Genomic DNA, 17,143 nt, shown 5'->3' with positions numbered 1-17,143 from the left:
CATAGATTCTAGTGCTGCTTGAGAGTCATAACGAATCAACCAATTTTGAGGAACTGACACACTGCACATAAACCGAAGGGCCAACAGAACAGCGTAAAGTTCTGCCGTAGTTGAGTAAGTGTAATGGGACAGTCTAATTTTGTGTTTGTAATGCAGGCTCGGTATTACAACTGCAGACGTAGAGGAGGTATGTAGGCAAGACCCATAAGTGTACACATGTGTGAAACCATATATATTTGACAGAAAGACAGTTGCTGCAAGGCGATAGCAGGTAAATCCCTTTTTCGGAACATTCTCTGCACAGACAACTGAATAGCATGACTTGAAAGAAGCCATGGAGGATACGCAGGGTTACCTGGCCAACGTGTGTTCTAACATTTTTTAAAAACTGATTCCAACAACAATAGTGATTGGAGGGGAACATGATTTGGTAAAACGCAAGCAAATATTTCGCCCGAAATATCTTCAACCTCCCTGAATATTTAGCAAAAGAATATGAATTACTTCAAATGCGACTTCATATTGAACGAATAAGATGTTTGCATTAAATTCAGCTTGCGATCAAGCGTTTGAAAACACTGTTAGTGGTCGTCTTAAAGAAGGTCATCAATAGACAAATGTCAATATAAATTAACTATACTTTCTATATACAACCATCAATACAAGAGAAATCAACAGATATAAATTCACTTTTTGCAAACAATAGTCAATAGTACGTAACGCACGTAGGGTTGCAATAAAACCGGTAGAAAATAAGTAGAACGTCTGAAGAACGTAAACAAGCATTTTTGTAGGGATGTAAAGGTGGATTTGAATAGGCCTGGTGAAAACTTCAATAGGAGAAGATATAACCAGTGTGAATTCAGGATCATATTTCTTTATAAATTGCTACTTCAAGATATTCATATGATATAGTAGTCGAGGCAGTCTCAAAGAAATTAGAGAGAGAGAGAGAGAGAGAGAGAGAGAGAGAGCTGTTAATTAGATGAAAGCATAGAGGTCTGCTGGCATGTATTCGCCGACATGGTACTCTGCGGGAAAAGGCGATGGGAATAAAGGCCCTAAGAAACCACGGTGAAAGTGATGTGGTAAAAAGAAAGAGGTAAAAAATAAGGCAACATGGAGTTTTCTGTGGGTTACGTAAGGGTCCAGGTGGTGTCATAGGATTAGCATATATAGTTCTAGATTTTCTCCGCAGCGCCGATGTCGTGTAAATAATCAAACAGTGCCACTAACACTCTCCGCTGGGATGATTGAGATGGCCAACGTCCAAGAAGAGCTTTCAATGATATAGGTCCGTTGTTGAGCCACTCGATCTTCTTCGCGAAGTGGTTCCTTTCCTGGCTGTATGCCGGACACTCCAGCAAGACGTGCTCAGAGTTCCTGGAAAACCATAGTTATCACAAATCGGATGGATTTGCAGGTTGACCGAGGCGCTGTCGCTAGAAGTTCGTAAGTGCTACGTTGAGGGGAAACCGATCGTAAAGCGTCTCAAGACGACTTGGAGTTGCCTTTGGAAAGCCCATTCTCAGGTCACAGTCTCTGATACAAGAAGGGGTGAGTTTCGGGGACGCGGTTTCGTTCTTCTGAGGTAAGCTGCTTCGCTAGCGCTGCAGCCTCGGGCTTCCAAAAGAAAATGTTTCTTACACTTCGCAGCTGTAACCCTGCGCCAGCCGCCTCGTCTGCTTTCTCGATACAGTGTGCAAGTATCCACTGTAACGTCACACGATTCCCGTCGACGTAGGCTAGATGTTGCAGGTAGATGACGGCGCGGGATACAATCTCATGAAGGCTGAAGCAACTAGAGCGCCGTAGGGTTTGCAGCGCTGTCTTCGAATGCATGAATGTAGCCCATTGTGAAGGTGGCTGATGGAGAAGAATCTGGCGGATGGCTTTCTTCATCATATGAAGTTCGCCAGACGTGGCGAAGGTTGCACGTTCAAGGCAGTAGGAAAGCGCTTCGCCGGTTGAGGAAACGCAGACGCCAGATGAACTACTCTGAGGTGTAGGTGAACCGTCACTAAAAATATGACCTTTTGTGAAAGCGCTTCGCCGGTTGAGGAAACGCAGACGCCAGATGAACTACTCTGAGGTGTAGGTGAACCGTCACTAAAAATATGACCTTTTGTGAATAACGGCCACGGGTTGAAGGGGGCAAAGTTGAGAAAGAGTTTTCTTTTAGTTGATACCAGGGCCCGCTTGCACGAACAAACGTACTTATTGGCAGTCTTATTCACAGTCTAGTCACATTGACGGATTTCAATAAGTCCGCGAATATGTTATGAATTAGTTCGCTTGCTCGAAAGCACTCAGGCCAGGCTACAGAGCGGTCTTATTGACGACTATAGGGACAGCCGGTACCTAGACGAGCACGAGAGAGCCCCCTGGGGAAAATCGGGGAATACGCCGCTAAACAGCATGTTGCCGTGTCCGGTGTTGGGCAAGCGTTTATTTGGAACCATTCAAATTGGATAAATTCAAGAAATGCTGACCTTCAGCCGGCGTATTCGGGCCTTGTCACAGATACGTTACAATGATCCGCCATGCTTAATAGGCCAACTCAAGCGGCCGCGTTAACGAAGTCAAACAAAGATCGTCCCCTACGAAGCGTGGGCCGAAGAAACCCACTGGGCTGACGCGAAATGCATCCACGTTGTCTCCCGTTGTCGCAACACCACTCATGCTTTTCATCTGGCCGTGAATTGGACAGTTGCGAATTGACCTCAGGTTCATTGCCATACACTCGGGTGCAACCAGCACTCCAGCGGCTCACGCCGACGGGAGCTGAGACGCGATCGCAATACCCGGTGCCTGGCCGGTAGCTCTCTCACCGAGGGCTGGAGCTGTAACAATCGCGCTGTAGAATATAGAATATAGAATATAGGCGAATGTTGATATCACCCATGCTTTTACGCGCAAAGAATCTCGACTGCTCAAGCAGAATTAGCGAAGTACAAACTAAAACAATCAAGCTTCGTAACTGCCACTTTCGCAGGGACTGACGGAAAGACGCGAAGTCTGCGCCATAGAGATAAGCTTCTCTCTGAAAACGAGATTTTATTTAACTCTCTCGTGCAGAGGTATTACAAGCTCTTAACGTTTTGCTGTTGTGTGTAATTTTTTGTCACATTGCAGCTCCATTTTTAACGCCTATCTGTTGCTTCTGAGTAATGGGCATGATTTTATCAAAAATTTATTGGTTCGGCCATTTCCGTGCCGCCTTTTTGTAGCCACTGGGGCGAAAACCGACATAGCAGACGATCGATCACACATTCACTATGGTACCTAGAAATATTGGCAAATCTTTCTAGGAACCATACATTTACACCGCGCGTTCGGCCGCCCGACGTGTGCTCGGGACAAATATCGGGCCGCCGCAGACGATCATCCCTGTCCATCTTTGTTTGGCGTGAGGGAGAAAAAAAGCCGCGCTACAAGATCAATACGAACACACGCCCATAGCGCACAGCGAAAGGTCGAAACGGTGGTTGACTGTGAATGGTCTTATTCACAGTCTTATTCGCTGTCTTATAAGTTTCCGGAAAGACCCTTATAGCCTAGGAAACATAAGACCCCGAATAAGACTGCCCAAAAGATCACACTACGAATAAGACTGTCTTATTGGGCTTCGAACAAGTGGGCCCAGGTGACCCTAACGGGTACAGAGTCTAGGGGAGGGGAAATCCGACGGCATGGTTTGTCGCGCTTGAGATGGTACAGATATGTTAATAGAGTTTATCATTTCCGCGAAGCTCGAACTTTCGTTGCGCTTTACAACACGGGTCAAAAGATTGGTTTTTGTGTGTAATCGATACTTCAGATGTATTCGGAATGTGTCCTGCAGCCGCATAGCATCGAAGGGCAAGCAACCAGCCTCCGCAACTGTACCAGCGCACGAACAGCCCCCAGGCAGGCCAAGGCCGGTGCGCAGACGGCCATTCCTCCCCCATCGAGCTGCTTTTGGGGGCGAAGCACCTTAGGGCCGAGGCTTGTCCGTCCGGCACCGTCCGGCGTCCGTGCTCACGGCACAGCACCGTGTAAATCGAAACATCTGTGGACAAACGGTCAAGAACAAAATAAAAGGTTCACAAAAGGTTAGAGGAAGAGAGAGAGAGAGAGAGAGAAAGAGAAAGAGAGAGAGAGAGAGAGAGCGGCGGTACAAATGCGTATATAAGGGTGTTCCAGGCCACATATTCTCTTTCTGCCATGGATGAAAACGAACGTAAGGTGCGGCATGCGGCGTCCCTACGTCTGCGGCAAAACGGCGGCAAAGCGGCGGCAAAACGGCAAAAAACGCCAAGCGGTCCGGGAGTTCAGTGCTCGGGAAGTCCTCGCTGCGTTACTGCCTCCCTGGTTTGCCGCGGCTGTCGACCACAGGGAAAAAAATTCACGCATCTCCACGAAGTGAATTATGACGAGTGGGCAAAGCACTTGGGATCGTTCTTACAGTAAATCACCCGCGACCTTCCTTACTAGCGCCTGAAAATGAGTGGCAACGCGTGTGTACAGTATTTACTCCGGGGTAGCTTGTTGTCGGCGTTGCCGTTGAGCCGCTACTTCCCGAGCACTCAACTCCCGGTCGGCTTGGCTAAAGCCCCTCCATCACGGGCAGGGCCGCTTTTTAAATGCGAATGCATTTCTTAGTCGGGGGTTGTCGTGCGTCCATCGGTGTCCGCACGCAGGTGTTATCTCTCCGCGCCCCTAGCAACAGCTGTGGCGCGCCTAGCAACCGGAGCAGGTGGTAGCTCGGGCGGGAGTAGCGGAGGGCAAGGGGAGAGGAGGAGCGGGCGCGGGCGTGTGAGGGCGCTCGCATCGCGGAGCTCTGGCGGAGTAGCGGAGAATGAGTGGAGAGGAGGAGCGCGCTCGGGCGTGTGAGGGCGCTCGCATCGCGGAGCTCGGCGGAGAGAGCTCGCGCGCGGGGCGGGCGTGTTGCGCGGGTCTCTCTCTCCTCTCCGCGTACCCTCTCTCCGCTCGCTGCGCTCGGAAAAATATATATAAATGCAGTGGAGCGCGCGCCTCTCTCCGTGACTGCTTGCCGCAGCGCACTCATCGGTGCACCCAATGCATTCGCATTTCCGCACGATCCCCTTCGGGGAGGTGGGAGAGTTTTTTTAGGTAGCGCCATCATGTTAAGAGTGCCGCCGCCGTGTTCCGCTTCCGCATCCGCCTACTTCCGCTTCCGCAACTGCGCGTTCCGGTTCCTCGGGATTCGGAATATCTGCTTCCTTCCGGCAAGAACTCCCGCACACATGGCGGCCCTCATGCTTACTGGCGCTGTTACGTCGCTTTGTACGCCCAAGTAGGCTGTTTTTTACGCAAGGTGAGAAAAACAGGTGCGGTTTCTCCGTGACTGAGCCCGACCCGTGAGAGTCCTTCGCTTGATGACTTCGGTGCGTCGCGAAGAATGCCGTCGTGGTGCTGCGCCCCCGGCTGCTCGACACGGTCAAACAGGGGAAAGTCTCTTTCCTCGTTACCTTTTCCGAAGCACGACACGACGTCTGGTTGCAACGTATTGCACGCGCAAGTTTCCAGCCTAAGAAGCATTCGAAGCTCTGCGAGATACATGCGTGCGTGAAAAGCTTGACCTCGTCAGGTATTTACGTTACCGGGGTGTGCATATCAACTGGCGTAAGAGCAAAACCAACCTCTGTGAACTTGGCGGGATAAATAAAGCGCGCAGTACTTATAAGATTTCAGTTGGCTGCCAGTGTCATCCTTGAATGCACATTATTACATCACTATTGCTGTGTAAGTGTCGCTGACGAGTACATTCGTACTGCGCACACAATACCGGCTTTCATTACTCTCAGGTACTTTGGCGGTTACATAAACTGCGAAAATGAAGTTGTGGTATCGAGTTTGTTCAGTAAAACATTCGAAAATCTTCTCTGAGCTGTGATGCACAACTTAGTAGAAGTAAATTTCTCTTTAAAAAAGCTGCCGTGAATGCCGATAGAGGGGCATCGCTACAAGCGCATCATTTTGCGAATTGCAGCTGTTGTATTTCAACTACACCTTCATAAGGTTCCATCCGCGTGGCATAAATTTTCGTAACAGGAATGACAAGAAAACAAGTTCTGAATTTAGTCATAACTCCCCTAAATGCGTTTACTCACTGGGCGTAACTATATACATTGCAATCTGTTCCTGATCAAAATAACTCTCAGTAAGCACTCGTGACTTGGCAGCTGTGCTATAAAGGACGCCATTTATTAGTGCCGGTTTATTTTTTTCAATGTATAGAACACAAGCTAGCCATCCTGGCTTGAACTTGTTTTTGAGAACTAATAATTGTCTTTACCTGCATAGGACCACTTTGCGGACGACCAGTTTGAGCCTGCAGTGCTTAAAAACTATTTTGTGAGAAAGCTGAAATGCACGGCTGTGCCTTCACTGTTTCGTCTCGCACCACAGAAACCAGGTAGGCACAAACGACACATCGCAATGCCACAGTCTCAAAAGGGAACATTTTCATAATCTTCCATGGCATGCAGTTCAGCCAATTTTATTTCTCTGCTGTGTAGGTATAGTAAACGACCATGGATCCTTGTTCACACAACCCGGAAAAGAAAACGAACAAGATACGTTGAAAAAGATTCCCACTGACGGTTAGAAAAGATTTCTGCTAAACAGTCTTTTTGCGGATTGTCATTCCTATGAATTGTAGCAATCATGTCGGCTTTGTAGTAATCATGCATTGTAGTAATCATTGTAGAAATCATGCACTGAATTGTAGTAATCATGCACACGAACTAGCCTAACTGGTTAAATGTCTGGTTGTTCATCATATTTTGTTACACTGAGTAATTTACTCCATGCACTGCACTTCCAGGAGGACCGTCAAGTCACTTGTTTTCACAGGTGGCTGTGCCGTCGCCTTACTCCAAACAGTTGGTCCCTCGACAGCCACTCGCTCCATTGACCACATTTACACAAGGTACATAGGTGTGCCTTGGAGAGGTTCAAGTAACTAGAATGCATCAAGAAATGCCTCGTGGATTGGTTAGAATAACAGTGACAGATACCGTGAAATGATTTCCTTACGCTAACCTTAAATTTTACAACTTCATTTGCCTCAATATACTACCTTTAAGGCTACTTTATACTGGTCTCATGCACTGCCATAAGCACCAGCCACTTTTACCACTGACCTCAATTTCTGTGAAATTCTTCATTTACCATGCTTAAGGTGTGATACGTGTTCGACATGTGTGCTTCCGTAACGTCGGCAAGTCATTCATCGGGCATTTTGCATTCACATTTTTCCCAGACTCGGGCTGTGCGAGTGCAGCTGTTGGCAGGTTGCTGCTGACGCTCCGGCAGGCATTGCCGGCCACGTCCAGCCCAGGGCCAGATCGCAGAAGTCCTGCCAGTGCAACTCAAGCAGCTGGTACGTGCACACAGCGCATGGTGTCATGCCACTGCAAGTACCTTTGTTCCTGTAATGTGCTATTGACTTTTCATGCATGCAAACTTTTCAGTGTTCATCGTTGTGAGCCCACCTGCTGGCCGGTCACTGCTCGGAACGCCGACAAGGTTGTCCCCTATACCCATTCAGCAACGTGGTACGTACAAATTTGTAAAACTGCAACATAGTAGTGTACGACTTGTGTGTTTCCGCAACATCGGCAGGTCATTCATTGGGCTTTTTGCATTCACATTTTTCCCAGACTCTGGCTGTGCGAGAGCAGCAGTTGGAAGGTCGATGCTGACGCCCCGGCAGGCATTGCCGGCCACGTCCAGTCCAGGGCCAGATCACAGAGGTCCTACCAGTGCAACTGACGCAGCTGGTACGTGCACACAGCGCATGGTGTCATGCCACTGCAAGTGCCTTTGTTCCTTTTCATGCACGCAAACTTTTCATGCATGCAAACTTTTTTCAGTGTTCACCGTTGTGAGCCCACATGCTGACCAGTCACTGCTCGAAACGCCGACAAGGTTGTCCCCTACAATCAGTCTGCAACGTGGTAGGCACAAATTTGTAAAGCTGCAACATAGTGTGCGACTTGTGTGTTTCCGTAACATCGGCAGGTAATTCATTGGGCTTTTCGGATTCACATTTTTTTCCAGGCTCGGGCTGTGCGACCGCAGCTGTCGACAGGTCACCGCTAACGCCCGGCAATCATTGCCGGCTGCATCCAGCCCAGCTCCAGATCTCAGAGGTCCTGCCAGTGCAACTGGCTTGCTTCTGTTGCCGCAATCAGCCACCGTTCCTTTACACAGCCTAAGTGGTAACATTCCTGGAATAGTAGATGACACGTGGTTGAAGGGTATGCATGTTTTCATTATAAAAGCATTCTGATTAGAGTTAGACGGGCAACAGTACCGCATCGCATTGCTTATTTTCAGGGCCAAACAGTGACGATTTCTTGCAAACAGAAATCTCCCATCTGAAAAGAAAGCTTGCTTCGGCACAGCGAAAAGTCAGCGCCCTCACGGTGGAAAATGAAAATCTTCGAGCCGGTACTCAGTGCAATTTCTTCAAATTCATTACAATTAAGGTATATGCTTTCATATAAAGGGCTGTTTCCAGATTTTTTGCATTACCCATGCAGGCGTTGCTGGTTACCTGAACCCCGACCAGGCCACTTGCCTGCAGAAGAACACCTTGTGGGGTTCAACATGGAGCTACGAGACAGTCATGAAGGCTTTGAAACGGAAACTCTCCTGCAGGTCCAAAGGCTACAGCGCAGCTAGGGAATTAAGAATGCCTCTGCCATCAGAAAGGACGCTGTAGCGTAAAATAGAGAATTTCAAGTTTTCCCCTGGACTCCTAACAGAAGTTATGGACCTTCTTAAGATCAAGGTTTGTATCTACACTCTTGTTTTCTAACCATCCATGATGCTGTAGGTAATTTGTTTGTATATTTTTTCTGTTCAGGTGGGCGAGCTTTCTGAACAGGAGCTTCATGCACTGCTGATGCTGGACGAGATGCAGATAGCAAAGGGCTTGGATTTTGATCAATCGACGGGGACACTTCTTATGCGACCGACTGTTCCATTGTGCAACAACTCCTCGCCGAAATCTTGCCATTCAACTCATGCACTCCTTTTCATGCTGGGAGGCATTTCGACCCGGTGGTAGCAGGCGGTGGCCTATGAATCGACTGGCCATTCGTTTCATTCCGAAACCATTAAAAATAAGATTAATGCCATAGTTCGTGCTTGCGAAGAAATTGGAATTAAGGTCCAAGGCATCGTCACCGGCATGGGTCCTTGTAATCGAGGGTTGTGGGGTTCTTGTGGCATTAAGATTAGCAGGAAGAGTCGATAGTGTCATGTACCGCACCCTACTGACTCCAGCAGGCGTCTCTGCTTTTTCGCTGATGCGCCACATCTCTTGAAGAATCTGAGAGAGCAGTTGACACAAGGGGACAAAATAGAGTTTCCGGAGGATATTGTGAATACAAACTCCCCGATAGAGTGGTTTCTTTTGAGCATGTTGAAGAGCTGCTTGAACTTGAGGAAGGTAAGGAATTTCCACTTGCACCCAAGTTAAAAACGTCCTGCCTAAATTCCTCGCATTATGACAAGATGAAAGTTGGCCCGGCATACTCGCTGCTAAGCCACAACACGGCATCTGTATTGCACTAGAATCTGAGGAACCAGTGGTTACGGAGACACGGCTAGTAAATTCAGGTAAGTGTAACTACAATCGGCTCCATCATACGCCGGTTCCGCGACGCTGGCGTGTGACACACACCTGGCGCTTATACGGACCGAATATACCACAATAACATCGCGTCAGAAACATTTACACTCTCGTAAGCACACCCCATTTGCGAACAGAGTGACTGCTCCACATAAAAATGGATTTCAAACGCCCGCAAACGGTAAATCTCAGTCGTGAACGTGCCGCAAAAGCAGCGGAGGCACTGGGGAGCGGGGCGCGGACTCCCGCGGCTGCTTTCGAAACGGGCCGCTAGGGGGATTTCAGTGGCGCCCCTACAGGCCGCGCTCGAGGCGCATACGGCGGCGCTGCTTTCCTCGACCACTGAACAGCCGTCGCTCCTGGGCCCCAACTCCCGGTCTGCGCGCCGCAAGAATTGCGCTGCTCGCTGCGGTTTTTGGGGCTTGGGCAGGTAATTGATTGAGTATGCGCCAACGCTACACAGGCAACGAGGCGCACGGTTGTGGAGAGTTCAGGTTTAATTTCGACCACCTGGGTATCTCTAACCTGAGCCGAAATATCGAACACGCGGGCATTTTTAGCTTTTCTCCTACATTAAAAATCCGCCAGGGCCAGAAATTGAACCCGGGGCTTTGGGCTGCTGATTTAAAAAGTAGACGCAGCACGTTCTAACTTCACTTGTGAAAATTTATACTGGCACGACCCAACATAAAAATATCCACGCTTTCCCCCAACGATACTTTAGCATTTCCTGATGCGTATTCGGAAAACGCTCTTAATATACAGTAATTGCTATTTAACTCAAAGTTGTAAAATTATCTGAGAATTTGGATATAAGCGGAGTTACGAGATAACTGAAATCTCAGAAACTTGCGGCCAGGTCACTGAAGTAAAAGCTAGTGCTGCTAACGAAAGCTCCACTGCCAATGGGTTTAGTAATAAAGGAAAAATATTTCGCGGGAAAGGAAAAGTTTACATATTGCAGAAGAAAGAACTGCGCGATGCTCACCTTTTTTGCGTTCGCATCCGCGTACCAAAAAAACGTTCTCAAGGTGCTCAGTGCGCGACATCAATTGTTGATCGCCACCGCTACTTTCTATCTTGCTGCAAAGCAGGCTCTGCGTGTTTGTTGTTTCTGCCCTTGTACGAACTTATGGAGGCTCCTGCTCGTCCGCATGAACAGCTGCGTCGTCCACAGCTGTCTCAACGATGCAAGCGACACACAGCCTTCCGGTAACGGGGACATCAGCCATGCACTGAGCGCACTCGGCGTAAATTTGCCGTTCACGCCCGCGTACAGCGAGTAGTGGGAGCTAAGCATTCGAACAAGGACATTATCAGCTGCCTGTAGTGAACTTGCCTTGCGGCTTCTCTGCCAAGATTTCGAGATATCCGTGATCCCACGAAAAAGATTTTCGAGAAAAAGGGCGGAATTGCGAAACGTCTATGGGAGCTAAATCAACGGTAAAAAAACGTTTCGACTTAGCAGAGATTTCGAAATATCCGAACTCGAGTTAAACTAGAGCCACTTGATGCGTAGCTTATTTTGTGGCTCTAATTAAACTATGACGGACCGGCAGCGGAAAAGTTTACCCTTTCCCCTGCTTGACCCTGTGAATGAAACAAAAGCGCCGGTGGTGGGAGGGGGGGGGGGGAAGGCGCATTTAATAGATGGCAGAAAGTTTACTGTTTTTCTACGTTCTTGCTTCTAACGAAACTATCAAAAGCCTTCTTCAGGGGTAACCTACCACTGATGCTGGTACTGTGGCCTTTTTTTTCTCATTTCCTTCAGTAATAAATTGAGACACAGCTCTCATCAGTTACGGATAGCGCTGCTTCTTCCACGCCGCGTTTGGCGCGTGCGAGGAACTGCGATAAGAAAATAAAAGGGTGGTTTACTCGGGTACCTTTTTTATACGTGCACTTAGTAGCATCAAATATATATTTATAATGTGGCGGAAATTTTCAGTGTACACTCGCTGGCTTTAACTATGATATTACCCAGAGGTGAAAGGTATGCAAGCTTCGACTCTTGCGTTTATTTTTTGGTCGTGATAGGCGTTGTTACACGTAGGGAGGCAAGAAAAGTTAAATGCTCGCGGGTTAGTTGAAACTAGTCACAATGACTCCATAACTGCCAACAGTTCTCGCTAATTTATGTATTTAAATCTAATCTAAAATTTATTTGCTAATCTATGTTTTGCTTTGGTTTTATGCGCGTGTAGTTGTTCTTTCAGCATATATATACTTGAGAATAAAATTTGGGGTTAGTTGATTCAACTTCTTTCTTGACGGAACCAGGTCAAAGGTGGTACGCGAAATAGAATGTTGGGGGAATAGTTCACATTAAAGCCCTTTAGTTACAATAAAACAAGGTCTTGGGGATAACCGGGCTAACCGCTGGGCTAGCCCTTTTTCAGTTAAAAAATTCGCGCTTGCGTGTGTCATTTTCTGTTCGGCCAGGCGACAGCATTAACACCACGCTGAACCTTAATTATCACAAGTGGGCCACTGTTCACAGCTAGCTATAATAACAACTCACGCAATAAAAAATAAATCATGGCATTAAGGCGCATAACTGCCGCCCAAGCGTAATTGCAGCACAATAAACAGTTCTTCTGAAAAGTCGCCATTCCAGGCTTCATATTTGTTCATCTCATTTGAGTCAACGAATCAGGTCAATCTAGCAGCACAATAAGGACAGGATCATACTGCAATGTTTTCGTTGTTGTCGAGCGGAAAGGGCAAAACTAACGCTAACTGCGCCGCGGCGTGTATCTTTCATTTTGAGACCCACTGTACCTATAGTATGTTTAAAGGGACACTGAAGTGAATTTGTCAAGCTCCCGTTTTTGCTTGCACTGTGTAGTCTGGCTCAAATTAGCACACTTTTCATCGTTTATCCGGTTGACAAATGGGTAATTATTTTACAAAGCGCGAAAGAAGAAAAACTACCATGCGCGGTTTGCGGCGGCCGCACAAACTAAGCTGGGACGTTGGGAGGACGGGGCGCCGTGATTGGACGATGCCCAAGGTTAGCAATCAAACAAGTTTCGGTTTCAGTTTCGGTCTGTTTGACATTCGATGGCTTCGTTGGATGGGCATTCTCAATATCCCAGTTATCGTAGTACCGCGCTTCTGCCATGTTGTCGGCTGTAAAATGCATAAGATAAGCCTCCCAGGATGGCTTGGAATCGTAGCATTCACTATCTGAGGCCTACGAGTGCATGAACGCCCTCCGCGTCCCCGCAGACGCTCAAATGCATGCGCTTTTCCCCCATATTTGGAGCTTGCCTCGCTCATGCCTTTATCGTAAAAAGCGTGTTCGCACCAGGCGAAGGGTCTGTTGATTATGGCCTGTGCCCACTGCCCGCAAGCAGTCTGTGCTTATGGCAACAGCACGCCAACGAGAACTCGCTAGCGCGGCAGTGCCAGCCTGCGCGAGTTCTGTGGACTAGTTCGTGGAGTAATGAACGTTGCGGCTCAAAAAAAGGTGAACTCAGTATAGAAAACATCGGCAAAAAACAAAAAAGTTAACTCATAAAAAAAAAAGCACGTACCCGCGGCGATTCGAACTTGTGACTGGCAAAACACTTGCGATGACATACCTAGCACCCCAGACGACTAGGCCACAAGGGGGCGCTGGCAGCGATGGAAAAGATAAGGTCTATAATGTATAATGAGTTTACACTTTTATTTAGTTTTAGTATTTCAAGCAGCTTAGGTGACTATTTGTTGTATTGCGCTCGTGCAGTAAGCGTCCCCCGAGTTTCCACAATAGCTCACGTCTAGCAATTGCATTTCGTAGACGGCAAAGCGTTCGCAGATGCGTAGTCGTGCTGTTGACCGCTCTGCTTGTTCGCCCAGCGCAAAAAAGTGCTTCCCGCACCCTAGTTTTACGCTGTACGGTAAAAATATCAGTTGATTTTATTTTCTTAGTACCTATATTGACTTCGCTCACTTTTTTGGCAGCAGCGGCCGCACCCATCGTGCACGGACTCACGCTCGTCTTCTGTGTTTTACACAGATAACCCAGAGACAGCCCTGAAATTGGTTCCTGGCCCGGATTCCCACAGCGCATGTCCGTGTATTCGACTACTTTGCGCCCCGGATGAGCTGCCACGACCGCACCACGGCCACTGTCAGCTGATAGGCGCTACTGTCGCCGATCCAGCTTATAAGTGGTTCCACCCGGAGCGGCCCCTCCCTTTTTGGCAGCCGCGGCAGCACCCATCGTGCACGGACTCACGCTCGTCTTCTGTGTTTTACACAGATAACCCAGAGACAGCCCTGAAATTGGTTCCTGGCCCGGATTCCCACAGCGCATGTCCGTGTATTCGACTACTTTGCGCCCCGGATGAGCTGCCACGACCGCACCACGGCCACTGTCAGCTGATAGGCGCTACTGTCGCCGATCCAGCTTATAAGTGGTTCCACCAGGAGCGGCCCCTCACTTTTTGGCAGCAGCGGCAGCACCCATCGTGCACGGACTCACGCTCGTTTTCTGTGGTAAAACACAGGTTAGTTTTGTTGCTGAGCAAATTTTCTTCATAACTGTTGATGTTTCCGCTGCCTCTGCTGCTGTCAACGTGTTATTATGTCATCTGATGGGCAATGCGCCGCATGCCACAAGTGCTTGTCTGCTCCCGAGTGTACAATTCAGTGCAGTGATTGTTCTTGCAAATACCATACGGGAATATGTTCGGGAGTATCGGAAAAAACAATCAAATCGAAGGGAGAGGCATACCGTCTAGCTTGGTGGTGTCCCACTTGCAGGAGAAACAAACTACGCGACCCAGTTAAGAAACCAAACGAAGAACTTGAAACACAAGATGCACGACTTTTGTTAGTTACAATTAACGACAAACTTGACCAACTTCTGCCTTTGAGAGATGTAGTGGAAGGTATTGAGGACTCATTGCAGTTCTGGAGCGAGCAGTATGATGACTTGCTACGCCGGGTCGAGCAGAATGAGCATCATATCAAAGAACTCAGGCGCCAGACAGAAAAGCTTGAGACCCAGAACAGTCATGCAAGTGAAATGGAAGCTGAAATCGACAATCTGGAATGGAGAAGCCGGCGTCTCAATCTAGAATTCCATGGCATCATGCCTACGGAAAACGAGGACTTACTGAACAAAGTGAATGCGCTGGCGCCTGACGTTGAGCTTCCGCCCCTTCCAGACGATGCCGTGGTAGCAATTCATCGTCTTCCATCCAAGAAAGGAAAAATACCGGGCATAATTTGCCGTTTTGCAAGGCAGGCAGATAAGTGGTGGAAAAACAGGAATAAACTTCGCGCGGCCGTGATGATCAAGTCTACATACTCGAGAACCTAACTAAACGAACTCGTGCTTTGCTTCAAGAAAAAAAAAGCTGGGCAAAGGATGCAAAGCTGGGCAAAGGATGCAAAGGATGCACGCATGGCACAACAACGGGCGAGTTCTTGTTCGTAAAGACGATAAGGACAAGGCTGTTGTTGTCACATGCATAAGCGACCTAGATAAACTAAGCTAAACACTGCAACAACCAAGCCATAAACATGAACCATAAAAATACCGAGTCATATGTACTACCACGTGCCTTTGAAAAACACATAGGAAAGGAATTCATAAAATCCTTCAAATGTTTCCACTTGAACATACGATCAGTAAGAAATAAGGAATCAGATCTGTCATTATATCTTGAACAAATCAAGCAATCATTCGATGCAATATTGCTAACCGAAACCTGGTCCACTGAGGAGACTACCGTTTTTCGCATTCCATCGTATAACACTTTCTACTTAAACCGCTCCAAAAGCCGAGGTGGTGGCACATGCATTTTAGTAAAAAAAGAATTTACCTGCGAACTACTACAAGAGCTGTCTGCTTGTACAAACGATTGTGAAATAATGGCAATAAAAGTAGAAAACACTGTTATAACAGTCTGCTACCGTCCTCCAAGTGGCTCGGTGTCAAATTTTCTCGATAACCTAGAACAATGTTTTGAATTTTCTACTCGAAATCGCCTCTCTTTTATCTGTGGTGGTGACTTAAATATGATACACTGAAAAATGATGCCACGGCATGCAAGCTCAATGTCCTGTTGAAGGTTTACGGTCTTATAAACGTAATAGATGTACCCACAAGAGTGACCACTGAGTCATCATCCCTTATTGATATGTTTTTTACCAATTTAGACATCGATAAGATCAAAGCCGGTGTATTGACGTGTGACCTCGGCGACCACTTGCCGATATTCATTTGCTGTAAACAAAACGTGCGGAAGATACGGCAGCCAATACAAAAAGTGCAAAAAATTTCGGAACATGCCTTGATGACGTTTCGGGAGAGAATGGAGTTAGTGGATTGGTATGATGTGTTGTCTTGTAATGACGCAAACAGTTCCTATGAAACATTTCTCGCCATTTTGAGATCTATCTATGAATCTTGCTTTCCTTATGTGCATATTAAAAGACGTAAAAACATACGGAAACCACGGGTTAGCCTCGAGCTTATGAAAAGAATACAAGAAAAAAACAAGCTCTACAGGCAATTCATTAAATACAAAGACCCAGACTTATTTCGAGATTTCAAAAAAATTCGTAACTGCCTCGACAAGGACTTAAAAAAAAGCGAGGTGTGACTATTACTCTAACCAATTTGAATCTGCTGACGGGCGCGCCCATCTTATCTGGAAAAGATTAAACTCCATCTTAAAACGTAACATCCCACCTGATAAAGTGAGCAAAGTGATTGTGAACGACGTACAGCTGACAGGGAGTCTCTGGCAGACGCGTTTAATCAATACTTTGTAGGGGTTTCACACCCTGCTACAGTGCAGAATGACGTTGAAAATATTGCGCATAACAGCAGCTCTATTTTCCTGAAACCAGTTATTGAGGCTGAAGTAGCAAATATAATTCATAACTTAAAAACCAGTACGGCTAAAGATATCGATGGCTTCCAAATTAAACCCATAAAGTACACCTCCGATTTGCTCGCACCTATACTTACCCACATTTTTAACCTATGTTTGTGCAGGCTGTTTTCCCCCGTAAAATGCAAGTAGCCCTTGTAACAGCCTTACACAAAAAAGGAAACAAAAACGACATGGCAAATTACCGTCCCGTGTCTATACTGCCGGTCATGTCAAAGGTGCTAGAAAAAGTTATTTTACATCGTCTTACAGATTTTGAAGAGAAGCACAGTCTCTTAAACAGCTCACAGTTTGGCTTCCGCAAAGGACTTAGTACGGAGTTCGCATTGCTAAAACAAAAAGAGTCACTTTTGGCAGCGCTTGAAGAAGGAGAATTGGTTCTTGGGCTGTTTACTGATTACTCTAAGGCTTTCGATCACATAAATCACCAAATTCTAATTAAAAAGCTTGACCGTTACGGTTTTCGAGGCAATGCCGCGCACTTAATTACGTCTTATCTGGAACATCGGAAACAAAGGGTTCATATCGACGACTGTTTTTCCGATCTATTGCCTTTATCTTCTGGTGTACCACAGGGGAGCATCTTGGGACC

General features: G+C 47.2%; 1 protein-coding gene and 1 pseudogene across 4 annotated transcripts in view; one reads left to right on the top strand and one right to left on the bottom strand.

Moving 5' to 3' along the window:
- Positions 1 to 17,143, bottom strand: part of LOC144165165 (uncharacterized) — a 380,643-nt gene that overhangs the window by 312,289 nt on the left and 51,211 nt on the right. The window lies entirely within an intron of this gene.
- LOC144165313 (uncharacterized) lies at positions 11,623 to 15,700 on the top strand (annotated as a pseudogene).

Source organism: Haemaphysalis longicornis, unplaced genomic scaffold (assembly GCF_048455015.1).
Source record: "Haemaphysalis longicornis isolate Haplotype H1 unplaced genomic scaffold, Haemaphysalis longicornis Haplotype H1 scaffold_14, whole genome shotgun sequence".
NCBI lineage: Eukaryota > Metazoa > Arthropoda > Arachnida > Ixodida > Ixodidae > Haemaphysalis > Haemaphysalis longicornis.
Note: the sequence above shows the minus strand (reverse complement) of the source record. Positions and strands in the feature narration are given on the sequence as shown.